This window comes from Triturus cristatus, chromosome 5_2 (assembly GCF_964204655.1).
Source record: "Triturus cristatus chromosome 5_2, aTriCri1.1, whole genome shotgun sequence".
NCBI classification, from domain to species: domain Eukaryota; kingdom Metazoa; phylum Chordata; class Amphibia; order Caudata; family Salamandridae; genus Triturus; species Triturus cristatus.
In genome coordinates, this window is record NC_140588.1 from 151,287,749 (window position 1) to 151,310,813 (window position 23,065).

The following is a 23,065-nucleotide window of genomic DNA, read 5'->3' on the forward strand; positions in this document are numbered from 1 at the left end:
AGGATACATACCATTCATAAGAGTATTTCTTTGCCTATCCACTTGTTCTGTTTTTACTCGGGTACCTTCCTCTATTAATAAATTTTCTCGGGTTTTATTCGAATTCTCCCTACATTTCTCTTCCTGTCTGAGCGCCTTTTCTGTACGTCTATATGATTCTTTACGCCATAATTCAATGGCATCTTTCTGTGACTGTCTGGCTTTCTTTTTCCATAATTCTTCTTCTACTCTCATGATGCAATCTGCATCCCGGGTCCCCGCAGCGGGCCATCTTTGACTCTCTGGTAAATCTTTGGTGTAGTCCACCCATAAATCAAGAAATAACACGGCATCTAGGCGTTGCTTATGATACATAAAGTACCCTGGGGTGTCCCTAGGTGGGATGGGAACAGCTTCTTCGAGTACCCCTTTTCTAGTTTTGATCTGTCTTAATTTCGAAAAGAACGGCATTTTTAGACCTTATTACTTGAACACACTTAATACAATAAACACAATAATGAACAATCATTCACACCACAATATGTAGAACGTATTAAAACATTTAACATTTTGACAGTTTAACGAACGATGATAACTAATAAGAAACTCGTTACTGACATAATACTAACACTAAATAATACTTAATTATATGCAAGACATATTAGATATACTGCTAAACAGTACAGATACACTGCTGAAACAGTGCAGACCGGATTTGTGTACCCAAACCCGTCTTGACCGGCACAGATTATGTGCACGTTTAAATGCCTCCCCGGCAATGGTACTCACCGGGTAGCTCGGAACGGAAGGCCTCGGAACTGAACTGAAACTGGACCGGACTGGACTTGACTCGACTGGACTCGGAACTTCGGAACCTGGTGGGCCTCTGTATACCTCGGATCTTGCTCTCTCAGCTAGGCTCTGGTCGGGATACTTCGCACTTCTCACCGCCTCGTCTGGGTGTTGATCGCAGCCTCAGTCACCCCCGATTGGCCGGAGGGAGATACAGGAAATCCTGCAGGTACGCGTTTTTGTCCGTTCAGCTGTGGCAGGAGACCGGGCCTGCAACGCACCTCCGGCGCGTGAGATGAGAAAGTGTCCCTATTCGGGCGCCAATTTATGTGGTAAATATTTCATTACCGGTACTATTTTTTATGCGGTAAAATCTAGTAAGAATAACTCAGTAAATATAAGAGGCAGAATCCGTGGTATTAGAGGTTCTAAAAGGCTTTATTCCTTTACAAAGGAAATACAATTCGAATTGCAGGCTTCAAATTCCATCACCACGAAAGTTCAGGAAGGAAGGGCATGCATTATTGACAGGTAATCACTTTTATAAGAAATGCATTATAGTGTAACAGATGCAGGAGGCGTAACAGTTGATAAGAGAGATAAAATATGCATACGTAACCAAAAAGGCGGACATATAGGCGTAATTTAGAAAACGTCATTATACATGATGTCACAAGTGGGTGGATCCATAAGAGAATCCTGCAATGTCAGCAGAAATATTTGGCAGAGATGCGTGCGCAGCCGCATGACGTGTGATTGACGTGCAACTAGAGGGTGAAGGGGACTTGACATTTAGCTCTACATGTGGAGACAGAAGTCTGAGGGGTCATGTCAACCTAATCCCAAATCATATCTAATATCTTATGTTTAAAGAACTGTATTACCCAAAAGGAAAGGTCTCTCGGACGGAATCTATTCTATACTGACTGTTAGTGCGTGTACGAGCGTCTAAGTGTCTACATGAGATGCGAGGGGGCAGGAATCTTCCATGGTAACAGGGGCTATGAATTACTTGCATGAGGACAGTGAGGCCTGGCCCCTTGCACGGTAGCTGGAGGAATGTTTACCTAAACTACTAGACAGGAATGCGTTAGATGAGGAGCGGAGCAGATAATCTTGAAGGTGAAATACAGTTTTTGGCAGGCAACAGGCTGGATCAGGCACCGTTAGCCGCGCAGGGAGTAGGACAAAGTTCATGGATACAGATGCAGGCTCGGACTGAAGCTTTCAGAGGCAGAAGGCAGGGAAAGGCTTGATGGCAGAATTCAGGGCCTACTCGCCTGAATCTGTGAAATGTGGAAAGTGAACCTCATAAAGTCGGTGGCCTTTCATACCTAGGAATGGAATATCTGACCCATTCATGGTGGATCTGATAGAGGACATGTTGACGGTGGACACACATGTATTTGCGTCTCCAAAACTGGAACTGGAGGGAACATACATGTACTTAAAGCATGCACATGGAGCCGTTGGGGTCTACGATAGGGGACATAACTGATCACAAAATTCATATTTCCTCAGTACCACGGGCCGTACCACCATTGTTGGGGTGACGTAGGGGCACGCGTGGTACGGGCCGTACCCACGCTCTTAAAGCCTGGGTACGGGCCGTACCACCATTGTTGGGGTGACGTAGGGGTAGGCGTGGTACGACCCGTACCCACGCTCTGAAAGCCTGGGTACGGGCCGTACCCCTACGGCACCCCAACATTGGGGGTACGGCCCGTACCCAGGCCTTCAGAGCGTGGGTACGGGTCGTACCACGCCTACCCCTACGTCACCCCAAGAATGGTGGTACGGCCCGTACCCAGGCCTTTAGAACGTGGGTACGGGCCGTACCGCCATTGTTGGGGTGACGTAGGGGTAGGCGTGGTACGACCCTTACCCACGCTCTTAAGGCGTGGGTACCGTGCGTACCACAATTGTTGTGGTGATGGGACACTTCCACGTCCACTTCCGTTGTGGCGGGACGCAGGCCTTGGTGAACACGCCCCCACCCCCCCGAAGTGACCAGACCCTGGAGGTAAGGTATGTACAGGGCATGTTTACTTGTTAACTTGGGTGGGGGTTATGTTTCCTGCCCCTGCCCCCCACCTTTGCCCCTGGGTGTTGTTCTGACCTTCTGCGGCATCTGCGTCGGTTCCTGTGCACCAGGTCATAGGCTATGAGGGCCGGGATGACACGTAGGTAGGGGTCCATGGCTGTCCGTCGCGTACAGGTGCTCCTTCTTTTCGTCGTCCTCAATTTCCCGGGAGTTTTTGGCTGCCGTAAATTTTTTGCCGTGCGGAGTGACGTAGGCACGAATCATACTTGCTGGTTCGTAAAACGCTGCCTGACTCCGTCCGGACATCACGTACGCGGTGTCCCGGATCGGAATTGTGGGTATATTTTTGCCGGTCGGTGTTTTTTACGATTCGTATGGAAATGGTATTTCTGTACGAATCGTACTTGCGGGTTTGCAAGGTGGTTTGCCCGGGTACGAGTCGGATAGAAAATATGCTCCGTACGACGGTTCGTACCCGGGTTTTACAGGATCGGAATCGGCACCTAAATATAACAATACTGAAAAGATTGCATAGCAAAAAAGATTAAATTACTATTTCCAGTCCAACGAGTGGTACAGTAGGGAACGTGTTGGATAGCGGGAGAGTAAAAATTACTACTCCCACTCCAGTGAGTGCAACAGTAGGGAAAGTGTTGGATAGCGGGAGGGTAAAAATTACTATTCCCACTCCAGTGAGTGCAACAGTAGGGACAGCGTTGGATAGCGGGAAGGTAAAAATGACTATTTCCACTCCAGTGAGTGCAACAGTAGGGGAAGCGTTGGATAGCGGGAGGGTTAAAATTACTATTCCCACTCCAGTGAGTGCAACAGTAGGGAAAGCGTTGGATAGTGGAAGGATAAAAATTACGATTCCCACTCCAGTGAGTGCAACAGTAGGGAAAGCGTTGCATTTCGGGAGGGTAAAAATTTCTTTTCCCACTCCAGTGAGTGCAACAGTAGGGAAAGTGTTGGATAGCGTAGGGGAATAATTTAATATACCCACTCCTGCAATATAATTAAAATTAATAAACAATTCATAATTTTTTGAAAATGAATTTACCTCCCACCATTTTTCCCTATAAACATTACCTACAATATTGTAACATATTAATAAATTAACATATTTAATTAACAATTAATTAACTAATTACAAATAACAATATAACTAATAACAATCAAATCTAAATAAATTCACACAATTAACACTATAAAATAACTTACATAAATTATAATATAACAAATAAAAAAAATTACATAAAAATAAAGTGCTTCCTACCCTACTCCCCTATCAACCCTCAACCCACTGATAAAAAAGTACACAATTAAAATATTTACTAATTAATGGTTAATAATTTATATCGAATTAATTACTAATTATTAAAAAAATACACAATTAACATGATTACCCATTCAATATTATTAATTGTTATTAATCAATGTATAATTAATTAGTAATAAATTAATTAACTTAATTAACAATACACAGTATTAAATATTAAATTATTAAGTAATATAATTATAATTAATTGATTTCAATTAAATTACTTCCCACCCTATTCCCCTATAAACCCACAACCCGCTACGGAACTAAATTACACAAAAATTAATTAACATAAAATTCATTACTTTTACAAAATTCAAACATACATGACAAAAATAATACATACTTTTAACCCATATACTAACACCTAAAACACCTTAAAACAACTATATTACTAACTTCGATATTATGGAAATCGATATTTCTTACCTGCATTTCGATATTCTGCACCACCATATTTTTGCAATTCGATACTCCATCCATTCTATATAAAAAAACTCGATATTCTGTTCAGTCGATATTTTTTTTTCGATAATGTGACTAGTTACCAAGGTAAATCTATTTACGGGCAGATTCCGATGTCGTCCATCCGACATCGGTCAGGAGCCATAACCGACCGATCTGCTGTCGTCGGTTATGGCCCTGCAAGTACGATGCGACCGAACAGGGTTCAGTTGCACTCGTATACTTCACAATGGGAGCATGCATTCTAAGCGGAATGCATGCTTGCATTGTGAAAAGCAGGGGTGCAGTTCATTCCTGCACCCTGTGGCCGGCACCCCAAGGTGCCTGCCACCGGGTGCAGGGATCCACAGGGGGGCACCATAGGTGCCCCCAGGCTGCCATTCGGCAGCCTTGCACCCATGGGGGCCCTACTGGGGGCCCCCAAAGACAGTTTCCGACTGCCTTTTCGTGCTGGAAAGACCGGCACGAAATGGCAGTGAAAAACTGCCATCGTACTCCCTCGGTCATAAAGAGGCAGCCGGGGGAGTACTGAGGGATTTCTGGACGGCGGACGGGCTCTCCGAGCCTGTCCTCAGCCATCCGGAAATCCGAGTCGGATTCCTTTCCGACCAAGCCCATCGGAATGGTTCGGTCGGAAAGTAATCCGGCCGACATTTTCCGATTCGGTCGGAAGGGCTCTGACCATCGTTCGGAGCCCTTCCGGCCGAAATCAGAATCGACCCCTTAGTAGTGAACTTTCAAAATTAATCCAGCTGGGTATAGGGGAGTCTTGATATTGTCTAGCTAGAGTATATATTTGTCTGCTTAAAAAAGCATTATGATACAGGTTGAAATTAGGGAAGCGCACGCCTTCCTCTTTTTTTGGTTTAATTAATTTGGTTAAAGCAATACGAGCAGGTTTATCATTCCAGAGAAATTTAGGACAGCAAGAGTTAATTTGATTAAAATAGTAATTGGGAATTTTGAAGGGGAACATAGAGAACAAAAAAAGAATAGGAGGTGTGATCATCATTTTAACGGTTTCCAACCTGCCCCACCAGTTTAAGTGGAGAGGAGACCAGGAAGAGAGAAAGTTTTGAATCTTAAGTTTTAGTGTGCTAAAATTGTGGGTGAGGGTTTGAGAGATGGTAGATGAGAACCAGACACCTAGATATTTAATCTTAGATGGACACCAAATAAAACTAGTATCAGAGAACATAATTTGATGACATAGGGAATTTAAAGGTAAAATTTCAGTTTTGGAAAAATTCTGTTTATATCCAGATATTTTGGAATATAAATCTATCTCCTGTAAAAAGGGAGATCGGGACGTTAAGGAATTTGAGAGGTAGACCAGAATATCATCTGCATAAGCAGAGAATTTGGTTACGCAGGTTGAGTGTTGAAAACCAGTTATCAAGGAATTACGCTGAATAGGTTCAAGGAAGGGAGGGAGACAGAGAAGGAATAAAGGAGGAGAAAGGGGACATACTTGTCTCATTCTTCTATGTAAGTTAAACTAAGAGGATTAGAATACATTGACAGAGACACAAGCCCGCAGTTTTGAATATCATAATTTCATAAATGAAATGAATTCAGAGCCAAAGCCAAACCATGGTAGAGTTTTGAAATAAATTGGCAATCTATATGGTCGAATGCTTTTTCAACATCTAAAGATAATGCAGCAAGTGGATCAGGATACCTCCTCCCTAATGTGAGAATATTGGAGAACATTCTGGCATTATATGAAGCAAGCCTCCCTTCAATGAAACCGGATTAAACAGGTTCATTTTGATGGGGTATAACATCATCCAATCTAGAAGCAAGAAGTTATTTAAAGATTTTGCAATCGTAATTAATTAATGAGATGGGGCAATCATTTTGACACAAAGTATGATCTTTACCAGGTTTTGGAATAATAACAATGAGTGCATCTAAAAAGGAACCTTCAGGCTTAGAATTGAATAGAAAGGAGGTGAAAAGCTCAAGTAAATGTGGTGCAAAGGTAGATGAAAAAAAGGAAATGAATTCAATGGAAAAGCCATCAGGGCCAGGGGCTTTAACTCTCTCCAGAGATTTGATGGCATCCAAAATATCCTGAATAGTTAAGTCCTTTTCAAGAAGGGCCATAGCGTTCATTATGGATGGAGGAGAAGGAAGATCGCCGAAGAATGATTGGATAGGATGTTCTGAGGGGTGGGTATCCTCTGTGTATAAAGAATTATAATGAGATTGAAACGTATTAACAATGTCTAAATCAGAGTTAAGTAATTTATTTGTGAGGTCACAGTGAATAGGTCCAATAATTTTCCTTTCTGATTTGACTTTTAAATAATTAGCCAACAAAGCTTTATTCTGACCCCATAAAATTTTGATTTTATTTTGAGGAGGATGCATCAATGGTAGCTAGCTTATTTAAAGTAGACTTAGCTTTAATAAGGTCACAAAGGTGGGAGGGAGATTTAGAAGTATAGAAAGTGTGTTCGAGAATTTTAATATGATTCAGGGTAAAAAGATACTGGGAGTTCAACAGCTTCTTCCTTCTGGCAGTATAAATCAATGGTAAAGGCTCTAAAAGAGGCTTTAAAAGCATCCCAGTTGTTATGGATGGAAGTATCACTAGGTTTTTTAAATTGAAAAAAAATATTTCATAAAGGCGCTAACTTCTAATATAAAGTTTTGGTCAGATAGTAAAGAGTTGTTGAATCTCCATCAAGCATGCTTGGGTATAGAAAGAGACAAATAAAAAGAGGACATAACAGGAGCATGATCAGAAATGAAAATGTAGCCAATCTTGTAGTATTGAATGGAGGGGAGTAAAGATTTTGAGAACAAAATATAATCAATAAGAGGTATGGTGAAATGTATATTTGAATAAAAAGTACATTCATATTTATCAGGGTTACTAGTTTTCCCTACATCATAGAGTGGACGAGAGGTAATGGCAGCTTGAAATGCTTTATGAGATTTATCTTCTTTGAATTTATATTTCAATTTCCTATCAGAAAATGGGTCTATCCAATCATTAAAATCGCCAGCAACAATAATGTTAGGATTGTTAATGGAAGACAATTTTAGTTTAATATTGTGCCAAAAAGCTGGGTCAGATTTAACCGGACCGTAAATAATGAAAAAAGTGATTAGTTTATTATGAATAGTGGCATGAAGTAATACCCATTGTCCACTCAAATCATATTCAGTTGATATAATTTGAATTTTTAAGGATTTGTGACATAGAATGGCAACAACACACTTTCGATCAACAGCAGGAGAAAAAACAACGTGACCCACACACTGACATTTAAGTTTAAGTGATTCAGCATCGTTATACCGCGTTTCCTGTAAAAAAGCAATCTGACAATTACGTTTGTATAGATGTGAAATTACCTTTTGACGTTTAACAGGATGAGCCAGACCACCGACATTCCAAAGGACAAAATAAACATGATGACGAATTTCAAGAAGGGTGAGGGAACAGAGATGACGAACTGCAGATACAACAAAGGGAACAAAAGGACACCATTTGTCAAAAATTGTATAGCGTGAAGGAGCTACCAGAAAAATAAGTAGTAAGGGCAAATAAACACTCCTGCACTTGCAAGAACAGGAAAAGAAAGGTAAAAGGGAGGAGGAGATTGGAGAGAAGAATAAAGGGAGAGAAGGAATGAGAGAGAAGAAGAGGAAATAAAGAAATGAAGAGACAGATCAAGGACAAAAAGCCAGATCTGAGGTAAAAGGTAAGAGAAATTGGAACCAGGCATGTCATCACCCAGAAACAAGAACAACAATGGAGAGAAAAAATAAGAATAAATTAGATAAAATCAGGCTATATAACCCATAGTGAGGAACATAAATTAAAGAATGCAACGAGAAACTGTAAGCCATGCAATAGAATCAACTTGACATTGTTAGGGATATTTCGTATTTGTGTCCATAGGTGACTTGGTGATATTTTGCAAGAACAATTTAAGTTTAGTCAGAGACACCATCATGACTAATTTTGCAGAGACATGGATGAAGTATGCCATAGCGGATATTCAGAGATCTTAATTGAGGGCGGAGAGCCAGGAACTCTTTGTATCTAGCATTAGTTGTGTTGGATATATCTTGAGAAATGTAAATGCTATGACCAGACCAAACAAGACAATCCTTTTGTCTGGCAATTTTCAAGACGTGCAACAGATCACTCAGTTCCAAAAAGAGCATTGTAATACCATGAGGTTTGGTAGATTGAAGTTTGGGATGACCTAAGTGATGTGCCCGCTGAATGTTAATAAGAGCAGAAGACTGTCGGTTGAGAAGATCAGGCAGCAATTTCTTCACGTATGAAAGAAGATCAGAGCCTTAAATATTCTCTGGTAGGTTGTATGGGTGAACATTATTTCTTCTATTGCGATTTTCAAGGTTTTTGGTATGAAGCTTGAGTTTTTAATTTCTTGTTCCCACATGGGTATTTTGGTAGCCATGTCCTGAAGGTGGCCCACACGTTGTTCCATTTCTAGCATTTTGCTTTCCATGGTGATCCAACGGTCTTCAATCTGTTGTAATTTCTCATTGGTAGTGTTCATAAATGGTTTGAGGGCAGGTAGTTCTTCTAAGATCGTATCCAAGACTGGATTCAGAGGTGGCTTGATTGGAGATGGAGGATCACTTTTGTCTCTTTTAGGTTTGGTACCAGAGGAGGATGCTTTGGCAAGATTGAGAGAGTCGCTGGGCATCTTGAAGGCATGCTCCAGTCGATAAATAGACTTTTTGGAAGAGGACAGCCTGCCCATGTATTAAGCAACTGATATGAGAGAGTTCAGAATCGTTCCATATAGATTACACGCTCAGTTAAGGGGAAAGGCAGTTAGTCATACACAGCAGACATTAATGGCATTTCCTGAGGGCTGGAGTACTGATGTGATGGCATGTCGGTAAAGTGGAAGTCACTCATTTTTTAGGAGAAGAGTAATGCAGCTGATGCACAAGAAGAATGAGAGTTCAGGGGCACTTATTAGCACGCAGGTGCACTTCGAGAGACCAGTTTGGAGAGCGCTGGGCATGGTCACAAGACGGCCATAAAATAAGTCAGAAGCTCAGTAAGAGAGTGGAATACAACGATCCATCGCCATTTTGTTTTGGCAGTTAAGGCACGTTCCACCCTTAACTTATTTTTGGTTTCCAGGGCTTCTGTCTAAATGTTCTTCAGTGATCTTAGCACGCGTCAGCACGCTAGCGGATGTAGGAGGTTCTGCAGTAAGGTTCTGTTTATTCCCCAGCAGTAAAAATGATTCCACTAACCAGGCTATAGGGAAGCTGGATGCTTTCGTTGGCTATTGAAGTTGTAGTTGCTGAGGTAATATAAATGTTTATACCTGCAAGGTGTCTGCTAATAGTATTTTAGAAAGTCCATTCATTTTCTTATAATCTGGGTCTCTTTGTGAACTTTGTGCAGTCAGTGCATAATATTTAGTATTCAGCAAGGAAGTCCAGATTACATTAAGATTCATACGCACATAGTGATTATAGATTAAAAAGGTGGATGTCCTGCAAAGGACAAATTTCTGAAGAAAATGGTGCTCACCCAAGCATCCATTACATTTTCCTGAGGAACAGAGATCTGCAGCAAGCGGTGAGTCGACAAAATGGCAGCCGCTCACAGTTGTTGAGAAACATCAGCGCGATTGGGTCATTAAAAGGACAGTGATTCAAAAGCTCTCTTTAGCCCGCAGGTATGCCGCAGCTCTTAACTTCATGAGACCAGCTTAGGGAGCGCTGGGCATGGTCTCAATACATCCGTAAAAGAAGTCAGAAGCTCCGTGAGAAAACAGAGATAAAAGGTCTGGCGCCATCTAGTCTCGGCGCTTAAGCCACGCCCGTATCATCATATCTTAACCAGCAGAAAAATGCAATGTATATATGTCAATTGTACAGGACCTCTTGCTAGCTTAAACATGAATTGGCGTACCAGGAGTCTGAAAGTCATGGGACTAGATAATGATAAGTGGTACGAAAGTAATGGGATGCACACCAAATTGTTCATAACTGATTCCAATGTTTGTCCTGCAATTCTTCAAAGAAAGCGTGCGTAACTGGTGTGGTGCCTTGCCCTTTTGACACTCGTAATATAACAATCTGAGTGGGGCGTCTTTTACGCCCCGAGCCAGTCGCACAGCTGAAATGCGCCGATACATAATGCTTCAAAAGTTTATCGTTTGCTTAACCATGTAATCATTCATTTCTCTTTGTTTTTTGTTCAACTCCACTTAATCCACAATCTGAGAATCATGTAATTTTCCAAGTTTCCAATGCTTCTGATGAGACCATCCGGACTTCTCTCAAAAAACACGTATAACACAAGATTCTTCCCAGGCATGTTCTTTATTAAAACCCAATGCATTTCGGACTCCTTGAGTCCTTCGTCAGGGGTAACTACAAATAAAGCATTACTTAATTAGTGATACCTTCTGCATACATCATAGTACATATTCAATGTATTACACTAGATTTTACCAACAGCGAAAAAATATATTGTACATTGAAAAGAATTGTATTCAAATTGATTAAAAACGTCAACCATCTTGATTCATGTTACACCCCATTGCCCACCCCTTCATGCGCTATGCTGCTTGTTGATTAAATGATGAAAATCTCCGCTTGGGTGCTAATGGTAATCTTAACCAGCCAAACGCGTGGAATACCGAAAAAAAGCCCCTGTGTATCGCGCTACATCTTTAACAACACAGTACCCTCTTACCGAGCCCAGATAGAACTCTCAACCCATACAATCTTAAATCCATTCACTTTCTTGCCTGTCTGCCGTATTACATACACGCGTTCGTGCTGCAAACAACGTGCTCAACACGTACCTGCCCAGGAGTTCTAAACTTCTACTATTCATTAAGTAATGCTTATCCTCAAAATAAAGAACAGGATGTATTCGCCATTGATGTGGATCAAATTTCTACCACTAATCATGATTTATTGCCCAACTTATGGTTTGCACCCAGCATCAGTAATTTGAGAAAATAATCGATCAGTTGCAGAAATTTGATCCACATCAATGGCGAATACATCCTGTTCTTTATTTTGAGGATAAGCATTACTTAATGAATAGTAGAAGTTTTATCAACACGCAGCACTGTTGAAGTCACGTTAAACATTTCATGTTCACTTGATTTCGTTCACCGGGTAACAGGAGGTTATAAATAGTAAAGAGGTGAAAGCGTTTCAAAGCATTCTGGGAGTGGCAGTATTTTTTGTAAACTGCGCAGCGGTCAATGGTTGATTGGGTGATTACTCGAATTAGCAACGCACGAGGGAGGGACGTCAATTTACGCGCCAAGTTTAAAAACCGAGCGCGGTGAAGGGCGGGTGAATATCTCGGTTCGAGAGAAGGATACCGTACAGTTTAGAACTCCTGGGCAGGTACGTGTTGAGCACGTTGTTTGCAGCACGAACGCGTGTATGTAATACGGCAGACAGGCAAGAAAGTGAATGGATTTAAGATTGTATGGGTTGAGAGTTCTATCTGGGCTCGGTAAGAGGGTACTGTGTTGTTAAAGATGTAGCGCGATACACAGGGGCTTTTTTTCGGTATTCCACGCGTTTGGCTGGTTAAGATTACCATTAGCACCCAAGCGGAGATTTTCATCATTTAATCAACAAGCAGCATAGCGCATGAAGGGGTGGGCAATGGGGTGTAACATGAATCAAGATGGTTGACGTTTTTAATCAATTTGAATACAATTCTTTTCAATGTACAATATATTTTTTCGCTGTTGGTAAAATCTAGTGTAATACATTGAATATGTACTATGATGTATGCAGAAGGTATCACTAATTAAGTAATGCTTTATTTGTAGTTACCCCTGACGAAGGACTCAAGGAGTCCGAAATGCATTGGGTTTTAATAAAGAACATGCCTGGGAAGAATCTTGTGTTATACGTGTTTTTTGAGAGAAGTCCGGATGGTCTCATCAGAAGCATTGGAAACTTGGAAAATTACATGATTCTCAGATTGTGGATTAAGTGGAGTTGAACAAAAAACAAAGAGAAATGAATGATTACATGGTTAAGCAAACGATAAACTTTTGAAGCATTATGTATCGGCGCATTTCAGCTGTGCGACTGGCTCGGGGCGTAAAAGATGCCCCACTCAGATTACTAGATAATGATAGCCATAGGCAACTGAACCAGGCACAGAACGGCTACATCAGCCATAGTCCAGCAGTCTACAACCATTTCTACAAGTAGCTTTAATGTAAATGTTTGTGTCTATTCCTTTCCTCCCACCATTCTGATGTGTGTGCATCTGGGTGGAGCATTGCGCCGGGATATGGCACCCCTCTGTCAACTCTTGTCCACTTAGCAACAAGAGCTAATACTCCTCCCTAACCCCATGAAAGATGCCAGAATGGACACCCAGTTGTCTGCTTTTGGTCGGTGTCCCAGACCCCTACTTTCTTGGTCCCTTAGTGCAGATTACTCCACCAGCACCCTGTGCTCAACCTCCTTCTTCCACCTGCAGTGGGGAGGTCCCCTGGAAGACATCCAGTGCAAGGTGAGAACACGTCTGGCCAAAACCAAACCCAAGCTCAATAATCTAGCCCCCATTCTTGTAATTTTTGGAGCAGCCTCCTCCCATTTGACCCTTGTGAACCGTCCATTTCCATGCACGGGAGCTGACCTTGTTAAGCCACATTCCCCTGTGAGTGTGGCTGGTACCAGGTGGCTCTCCCATCCCGCTGTTGTTCCTACTTCCAGGGCCTGCCATCATCTACTCAGTGTCCCTCCTCATTATTCTAGCACGCTTGTTTATTCTCTCAATCCCTCGTGTTATTCCTCTTCCTCTCTGTGTCCGTTTTTTATCTCTTATCTGCTGTCTGACTTATGTTACCTTTTTGCCTGTTGTATATTCTGTAAAACAGTATTGACTCCTTTGTCTGGTTCTTTATTTTAATTTTCTCCTTTCGTTTGTCCTGCTTTCTTTTTCATGCCTTTCCTTTCTCTATTTTATTTTTAGATGGCATTGGGTGGGATGCAGCAAAAGCCAGAGAGGGAGTGATAGGCAAGTATGGTTCCTTCAACCTCTCTGGCTCTCTCCTTCCTCCCCTTCCTCACATACTATTAAACGTACTACACAATGGAGTTAGTGAATTGGCCTATTGAGTAAATCACAGATGTAAATTACTCACAACTGTAAGTGACATCCATGACTAGCTCCATATATCTTTATATCCCTTTTTCAGTGTCCTAAGCTTTGATACACATGATTGTGTGAGGAACTCTTTCTAATATTTCCAATACATAATCTCGCTTGTAAGTCTTTCTCATTTAAACAATTTGTGGCAAACAAATGCAGCTTCACTAGAGGTCTGAATTTTATTGAAGTCCTTACTGTGATGTAATTATGGTAAAGCAGGGATCTCTCTACTTATTATAAGTTGTTTTTGCACCTATTTTGACAAAGTATTTCAAACAAGTCATAATCTGTTACCTTAAGGGTCATGGTATCACAAAATAGTGGTTAATTTCTGTTGCCAATCATGATATTTGAAGTTTTTGCATTGCAATACTTAGCAAAATCATCCAGACATTTCATTATTGGAGCAATGAGATGGATCCACATACAGATGTGGTGCACTCTGTTTGCCCCTTTTTTCACTGAACACCTATTTGCTGACTAGCGAAAACATTACTGATTGCACGCATGTTCAGATTGACCTCGGATAGTCAGTTATTTCAGACTGTAATATGTCATTCCTCTTGAACTGGAATCATCGTCCCATAATTGTGATGCCCAAGGACTGAACGTGGGAGTCACTGGTGCTTACAAATGATCGCCTACAAGGATGAGCTCCATTTATGACTGTAAGGAAGGAGAACAGTAAATTGTATGGGGAACTCAGGTCATTGGAATGTCTAGGAGAGTTGTCATTTTGCATATGCTGTTTGGTCTTAGGAATTGTTCTTTGGTAGGGAAAATGGCTGTCATTTGTTTAATTATCTGCTGTGTCCCAGAGGGTGCACATCAAGCAGTGGCGGCTTCTCCATAGTGGCGTGGGGGCGTCGTCTCACTGCTTTCTCACAGTGCGAGAAGGTAGAAACTTATAATGGTAAAAATAACATTTTATGTTTCTGCTTCTCGCGCTGCGAGAAAGCTGTAGTTCCTGGAGTGCCTGGTTGGGGGGCGGGCTGGTGGGCGGTCCTGCTCAAGAGTAGGGGGAGTGTCTTGCCCACTGTTGTGGGTACTGACTGTTTACCAAACCAGTCATGCGCACTCTACATTTTCTCTATGTAGGCTGCTCCATGCAGCCAACATAGAGAAAATGGTCTGGCTGTGGTGCTCTAAGCTGCGCCTCACCAATCACCATTGCAGCGTTGCGATTGGCTTAGGGTAGGGGAGGGAGGCTGCCTGCTGGCTACTTCCTGTGCCACCATTACACCAGCTAGGAGCGGAATAGGAGGCAACGTGGTAGTGTACTGGCGGTAAGGTATGTAACTTTTTATTTTTATTCTCTCCTGCTCCCCCCTTCCGCGTGCCTGCCGGGCCTGGACTCAAGGAGTGCCAGAAGCGAAGCCTGCAGGAAGTGTAGCACACGACTGACACGGGCTCAGCCCTTCAGACCGTTCGGCGACACCTCCTAGTCTCTACGTTTCCCTGTAGGCCAGTGAGCCTTCTCACGTTGGGCCGTTCTTCGGAGTGAGTTGAATGCTTTTCTCACTGAACTCTTTTTCACCTTCCTGGCTATCATTTTACCATGTACACGTTGTTGCCTCTTCTATACTGACGGCTTCCCTCCACTTCAGCGGCTTGGCACAACTGGCTGCCCTTTCCATTTACCGCTGCATTACTGATCCTTTAAGCCCCTGCTGCTGTCTGTAACCTGACCCCCGTCACAACCTCTTGGCATGCATGCCCGAAGCATCATTGCCACGCATTTATCTTTCTTTTTGTCTGCCTCCCCTGAACGTCTCGCCATTTTGGGGGATAGGGCCTCCATGTTGATTGTGTGTCATAGATAGGGGACCCTCTGTTCCAGCACAGTGTGCTCTCTTTCACGCATTCTGTATTTTTGGCACATTTAAATACCTTCTGCTTCTTTGGGTTTGGGAAATGTCTAGTTTTATGTGAGAGCGGAAAGTGGGACAAGAGTATAAATAAACAGCGTGCTTGGTCAAAATAACACAACATAATGGTATTGAATGTATTTATATTGTGTATATCGCCAACTGGTGACGTAATTGTACTGCCAGATATTATGGAGCAACAAATTCAGCAAGTATCTATCCATGCAGTTACAGTTTTGATTGTAGGGCCGGTCCTGGCATTCTGCAACTCCGGTATTTTACAAGTGGGCTGTATTGTCGCTAATATCGCCGCATGCCAGCCCTGTTGTTAGCGCATTTCACTTTACCGGAGCCATTATGAGCCCAACCTCAAACACTAAAGCTCATTTTCATAGTGTGCTTTGATACCTCCTGGTCTCATTTGATAGCCTGGCCAAGTTGGCTATGTCACCCCTTGCTGATTAGAGGCGCTGACATTTTTGCTGACTGGAGTCATGCTATGTTTGCCAGCTCGCTGGAATAGACAAAGACAGCGATTGGGTCATGCTGAAAATATTGTTGGCCGGTGAAGCAAGTCTGTTTGTATTTTTGGTTTGCCAGGACTAATGAATTAAAAAGCTCTGGGTTGACCCTATTTTGTAATTCGTGACAGCCTGCCATGTCTGCATTATAATTCCTATTATAAGATCCATTTGGGTGTCTCTGCTTTACAGTTTCAAGACTGAGATGTGTCTGCTTGTTAGTTGTGTATTTGTGTGTCTACTTGGCAATCCCCAGTAGAGAGGTGTGTGTACACCTGTGAGTGAGCATGGGTCTCTTTGGAGCTGGGTGAAAGTACAAGAGCAAAGCTGTGTGAAGTGAGGGGAGGTGCAGTGACCGATCTATGTTTATTAGGCCAAGCTTTATTAACCTTCCTGCTTCCTCAAATTTGCTTGAAAATGCACAGTTTGTCCACTCTTTTTTTTAAATTTTCATGGTGGGATAATCCCTCCCAAACTCCCCCGTAGGTTGTTCGGACTCGATCGCCACAGTGCAGTACCACAATAATGTTACGCTTCACCACTTTCAAATGTCACCAGCAAATGTGTAACTGTTCCTGTTCCTCCAGGTAATACAGTATCGGTGCATGAGCCGGCTGCCTGGGACAAAGGAAGAGCTCAAACATGGTAGAAGTGTTGGCTATAGCATCAGAGGAGGGAGCTCCAAAACAGACCGATGATAGTTGCCATCAGATGCAGCATATCATGTGAAGAGAGGGGCAGGATAAAGCATCAGGGGGCATTTCAGCATTGAGAGGCAGAGGCACAGGCAAAGGGGTCCTCAAGTGGCATGTGAGCAGCTAATAGAAGTCAGAGCATCCCCTGCTCAGTCACAGAAGTAATGTCAGTTTCCAGTTGTCACTGGACGCGTAGGGTTCTGTGAGTTAAGAAATGGCATATACCTTTGTTATGTCAGTCTTGGAGTGTGTGTCAGGAAATAACCCTCATAATGACAAAGGAGGACACATTAGGGGTCTGAAATAGCCTATTGCCTCCAGGGAAACATAAGTGAAAGTAATTCAGTATTGTGTCAAGTTTGCGCTAGGTCTAACAGCTTGGGCATCATCAGCGTGTGCACTTACAAGAGGGGGAATTGAGATAGTGTCATATCAGTGTGGGGGAAAAGAATTAAGACACAAGAGGGCCCCTGAACACTGATGCTAGGAGAAGACCACACCAGAGTGGGGGTTCAGACATACAGCATTGTAGTGGTATTTATAGAAGTTTGTGAACTGCCAGTAGCTGCCGCAATAATGGGGACAGGGCAGTGTTATACCAGCATATCTATGTCAGTCGTAGGCACCCTAAATATCATGCTACCAATCACCTACTGCATTCCTACGCCCTCTACAACCTCATTATCCCCTGTACCCCTATCTCTTGTTAAGGCCACATATCTTGTAACCCTGTACCCTTTCTTTTTTTTTCACCCTTTCATTTCTACAGCACCCTGTAATGCATGCGGTGGTGTAACACAACATGATGTGACCCCCGCTGATTTAGAAGAGGGGCCCCTGGGTCTCCCATATCTCCCAGGTGTTAATTGGCCCCTGAGGATTTGGGGGCCCCTTGCATCACAGGGTGTGCAGGGGCTTGCATTAGCCCCCTGCATGCATGCGTGCATACATCAGCGAGGTCACAGGAAGAGCCCAGAAACATCCAAGGATGTCTCAAAAGGCAGCATATAAATGACTTGGTCATTAATCATGCAAATGGCAGACATGATAACATATATATATATATATATATATATATATATATATATATATATACATGGATGGATTATAAAGCTCTTGAAATCGGTTCAAAGTAGTCCAATGAAGATGGGATAGCACGCATGTCAGTCAGCCTCTGAATGTAAGACTACAGGTAGCAGGCAAAGGAACTATGTAGGAGCCTTGGACAAGCTCCAGGGTTCGGATTCCAGGCGTACTACTAAGGATGCTATGTGAGATGTGAACTCATGTAAATGTACAATTAAGAACTGGCAAAAAGCAGCCCAATGTCAATTATGTTTTTTTTCTTCACGGGGAAAACATCTTTCAGGTATGGCAAACCCCTTTCCCTCACAACGCCTCCAACTTTGAAATCTTCTTCCTACTCTTTAAATGCGTTTTAGTACAGCACAATGCTCCACACTCGTAGAAGAGAAATACACTGTGGAAAAACAACGAATCCTGCAGGAATTTCTTTTGCAAGTTTCTAAAAGGTCTAAATGAACCCATTATTTACAGACGAAAATTACTTTGCAAATCAGGCCCTTTGCCTCTGTTTTATGTCATTTAAAATGTGTTCATTTTTTAAGCAGTTTACTACAATTCACAAATCATTCTTATAGTAAGGGGCTGATTTATCATTATTTCATGCAGTGCAGCAAGCATTCTCGCAGCGCTGAGTGAAAGGTGGCCGTGCGTGACTTGATAAATCTGACTTAGTAGTTGCGATGCCTTTGAGCTCCCTTGCGTGGCGCAAGGGTGAGACAACTCAGTGATGAATCCGCCCCTTAATATCCATATTCCAACTACCTCAGGCAGATCTATTATTTGTCAGTTCTGCTTTATGTATTAAATAACTTTGTCTCAATCTTTTTGTTTTGACAGCACACATTATTTATCAAATACTACCTATACATATCTGAGCCAAGTGATTTTTTCTTGTTTTACGCCAATACTTTTACTTGAGCCATCTAACATTTGAGATAGGTGCAAGATCATTAAATACCACTAATCACAGCAAACTAAATGAAATGGGGCCTAGTAATGCACAGGGATTTGGAAAAGGTTCCTCTATAAAATGGAAAAATAATCTGTGAAAAAAAATCATTTATTAACACATCAGTCTTAACAGTGATTGATTGGGAATCGTCAAAGACTATGTCCCTTAGCCTTAATATGGATTCTTATAAAGATGCGTAATAAGACATGCAGATAAATTGATTCTTATCTAATAGCATTTGCACTCTCTGAAATGCCAGTGATTCCCAAATGCTAGCTTCAAATAATTGCACTCATTCATCAAACATGTCTACTGGGGATGTTTTCTTAATGGTATGATTTACTATTTTCTGTCTCTGTGAAACAATTGGTATTATTTGTACTGTTTAGGAATGGTATTGCACATTCCTTTAGAGTGATTTTTGTTTTTTGTTTGCATTTTCTTGAAGCTGCAGATAATTCAGATGCATCTCAGCACCTTTGTAGGTCTCAACTATGGGCAGTTTAGATGTGCGTTGAAGTTCTATTGATACTAATGCATGGGAAGAACTATTTCAGCTCCTTCAACCTCACTTGCCACTGCCCACTGTCCTATTCCTCCCCACTTGTTTACTTTCTCTTAAAATTTTCACCATCCACTATTGGACGGTAGCCATCTTGAAAAAAGGTTTTCTGATAATTCAGATAACCTGTTTAAAATGGCTAACCTCCGCTGGTGCAGTGGGTGGCGAAAATGTATGCGTGTCGATTCATGCAAGGCAGGCATGTATTAATGGTTTTTGTTTTATTTTAAGAAGTTCTATTCAAAGATGGCCATGGTAGACTTATACTCATCACAGCAGCCATTTCAAGTTGGCTGACAGGGACATGAGTGCATCGAGCATTACCCATATTTTAATGCATTCTGTTATCTTTTACCAACCTGTACAAAGATGGATGCCATGAAGGCATGCACATTTGTGGCGGATAAGACAGAAAAAGCACTGGTAAGTCCAATTTGGTTTTCTAGCCTAGCCCTTTGACTTTGTCAATGCTTGTTTTCAATTAGAACTAGGTTTCTATCAGTGTTGCCTAATATTTAGATTACTCTGTGGCTGTCTTCCACATGAACAAACCTATAGGCCATTTGCCAAATATTTTCAGATGTTTGTATATTTATGCATGTATGTGAAGATATGTTTGTATAAATCTATTCATGAATGCATGTATTTGTGTAAGTATGGATGTATATATATATTATCATGTCTGCCATTTGCATGATTATCTTGCCACATTTAGAAGTCGGGCCAGTGAAACGAAGTTTTCAATGCTTACTCCACACAAATAAATTCATTAGTGCACCTAACACTCAAAGGAATAGCATTAGAGGGTCCAACCTATTTAGAAAAGCCACTCTGATGCCATTCCCACTGGTGTTTTTCTTGCCTGGAACGAATATGTCTACCATGACTTCAATCATGACGGTCTGAAACAGAAAAAGTCCATCAATGTCTTCCATGGACTGGTATAAAACAGCTGGGTCATGGAGGAAGTTTGGATGGAAATATCCCATTCGTGGTAACTTGTGTGCACCCCTGCCCTGACTGCCTGACTGCATGTGAAACTGGCATCATGACTTTTGTTTTGACCCTGGAGTTGAACTAATCTAGCACAGATGCCTAAACGTGTCCCTGACAAATATGTGGTCCAGAACCTGTTCTGTGACCTTGTGGTATACCTAAGTATGCCCTAATTCTAGGCAGTGGATTACTGTCCATGCACTGGGTACATCACGTAATGCGGTTGTGGCAGGCTACAGTGCTTTGTTAATTTGCAGTGTGACCAGACCTTTTTTTGTGTCAGTGAGAACATGGTCCACAGACTCATGTCACAAAAGGTTCTGGTATTATGTGATGCCCAGAGTCATACGCTGGCATCCCATGTGCATGTCGATTGTGTGGGTGTGTGTGGGGGGGGGCAGTGTATAAGAAGGACATGTACAATAGTATGACTGTGTTTTTGGGTTTAAGCACTGGGGTGTGGGATCCATTTTAGATGCCCCTTGTTTAGCATGGTGAAATATGGAGGAAGAGGATAGCTTCTCCCAGACAGTTGAAGTGTATTGCCTGCAATTCTGTAGCTGGATGCGTGAGACACCGTCACTGAAAAGAAGAAGATGAAGAGAGGACCACAGTTAGAAATTCCATGAAGTCCTTGTTCTTCATGAGCACTGCATTTGGTAGATGGTAGGTGTGAGATGTGGGATTCCAGTTTTTGTTGCTTATTTTGAAAATGTTTCTAGTTAGGGCCTTCCCTTTTGCCCATCTCTGATTACTACTTCAGGAATGCTGATAACAGCAAGGTGCAAAGAACCCACACTTCATTGTATCCATGTTTTGGGTTCTCCTGCTTGGAACCAGTCTCATTGCTACGTGCTGTGGAAGACATCACTTTGCACAAAGGCTGAGCTTGAAGAGTAGCCTGTAAATTACACTTAAAAGTGTACCAACTCATACTGGTTCTGAAACCTTGGATAGTGGATTCCATCCTCTGACTGTAAAAGTTATATAAAAAATGTGATTCAAGCCACACCACTTTATTCTATTTCACAGTTCTTCTTTTCCAAGGTAGGAAGTGCTCCAAAAAGTACTCAAAGAACTGCTGTGTAACCAGGCCTGGTGACTACCTGATAGCCAGTCTCCCAGAAATGAGGGAACATTTCATGAAATCTGTATTTTCTGCCAGAAGAGCTGCTGAACAGCTTAAAGAACACATAACCCTGCCTGACTCCTGAGAGAGGACAGTGTGTGCCTTGTCCTGAAGGAGGAAAGACTATCCAGGAGGAGAGTCCCTGTGTTTGCCTGGTGTTTGGAACACCCACCCGAAGGTGATAAAGAGAGTGAACAAAGAGTGACCTGTATGGTAATGTACGGTGTATCTTCTACATGGATCATCAGTGTTTTAGACATTATTCAGCCTATTAGGAGTAAGGTCTTTTAAATTATTCTCCAAATGTAAGAGTCCTTTTATGTGCCATAAAGGAGTTAATATAACATCTGGATACTACGGGGCATATTATCAAGGACGGCGTTAAAATTATCTCTGGTTTAGCGGCAGAAAACTGCCGCTAAAGCGGTGATAATGGGCTTGATAATATACCCTGGAGAATTCCAATAGAAGCCAAGGTTCACACCAGAACATGGACTTCTATTGGAATTTTCAAGGGCATATTATCAAGCCCATTATCGCCATTTTAGCTGCAGTTTTCTGCCGCTAAACCGGCGATAATTTATAACGCCGTCCTTGATAATATGCCCCTACATTGTCTAATTAAAGAGTGAAATTGGATGGACACAATCCAATCGCAACAACCTTAAATTGAAACCAAAACAGCCCTTTCATACTAAAAAATTGTCACCTTTTGTTTCTTCAACCAAAGTTCTATTTATGGAAAAATTAAAATATGTGTTGGATCATCAGTGTTTTAGAGATCATTCAGCCTACTCAGGGTGATGTTTTGAAAAGGATCTTCAAAATTCAAGTGTGGTTTACCTTTTTTTCGCAGTAGTGTATCAGGTATAATAATAATGGAAATTGTTTTTTGATTTTTTTGTTTGCATTAGTGTAGTAAGTATAGTTAAAAAAACGGAAAAGCGTATTGTCCAATGCATTGTGTCACTTATTTATAATGATATACTGTGCAGTTTTCTTTTTCTACAATTCATACAATTGTTTTTTCCCCACTGTAGGAGAGTAGGATCTGCTTCTTATGGTTACCCCCACTTTTTGCTTTTTGCTCCCACTGTTTTGACTAGTCTGTCTGGGATCCTGCTATTCATGACACCAGCCTATCTGCTTTCTCCTCTAAATTGATATGTATGTACTTTGGTACAACCGCAGATTGGATTGTGGGGTGCCCTTATCAATCCCTGGTATGTGGTACCCATATACCCAGGGCCTAGGTGCCCCAGAGGTCGCCCATGGGCTGAAACATGTATTATGCCACCCATGAGAGGCCATGCAAAATGGAACCTCAGGTCTGCTACTGCAGCCTGTGTAAGCTGGTGCTTGCACCACTTACGAGAGATATAGGTTTACTATATTTTATATCGCTGCACTTTAAACCTTATAAGTCACCCCTATAGCAGGCCTTAACAATCCTGAAGGCAGGGTGCTGGGTTTTATGTTAGAGGGTGCT